This window comes from Ostrinia furnacalis, unplaced genomic scaffold (assembly GCF_004193835.3).
Source record: "Ostrinia furnacalis isolate ACB-3 unplaced genomic scaffold, ASM419383v2 OfSCF7245, whole genome shotgun sequence".
NCBI lineage: Eukaryota > Metazoa > Arthropoda > Insecta > Lepidoptera > Crambidae > Ostrinia > Ostrinia furnacalis.
Window position 1 is genome coordinate 97,730 of NW_021137484.1, and position 525 is coordinate 98,254.

A 525-nucleotide genomic window follows, 5' to 3' on the forward strand; every position below is an offset into this window, starting at 1 on the left:
GTCCTTGCGGATTGGTAAAACCGCTTTGAGACGCGGCGCGCGCGTTTGTGCTTTGTATGGCGGACGGCGGTTCTACGAATCTAAAAATACTTACTCGTAGGCTTATGAACAATATATTCTAAATAGTTTATTGGTAATCATAACTAAAAATAAACATATTACGCGAATATAAAATTATATATTAGGTATGTAAGCATCATCCAATGACGTACAAGAATGTGTTTCGAGCGAATAGCTAGCTTACGTTAACCCTTATTCAAATGCGAGCTGGTATGCATTTTTTTTACAAAGTTGAAGTGGATTTTGGGTAATTGTGGGTCACATATTTCATATTTTTGATCAAAATTTATGAAAAAATAGGGGAAGGGGTAGTTTTTTAGGTGGTAAATAATTTACCATTATCCATTCATGACTACAAATTATTCAATGTTGGTGGTAAAATAGTTACCATTGTCCGTTTTGGTTTATTTTTGGTTCTTGACTAGTGACTTCCTCTAGGTTCTACCTATATTTTATTAAATATTT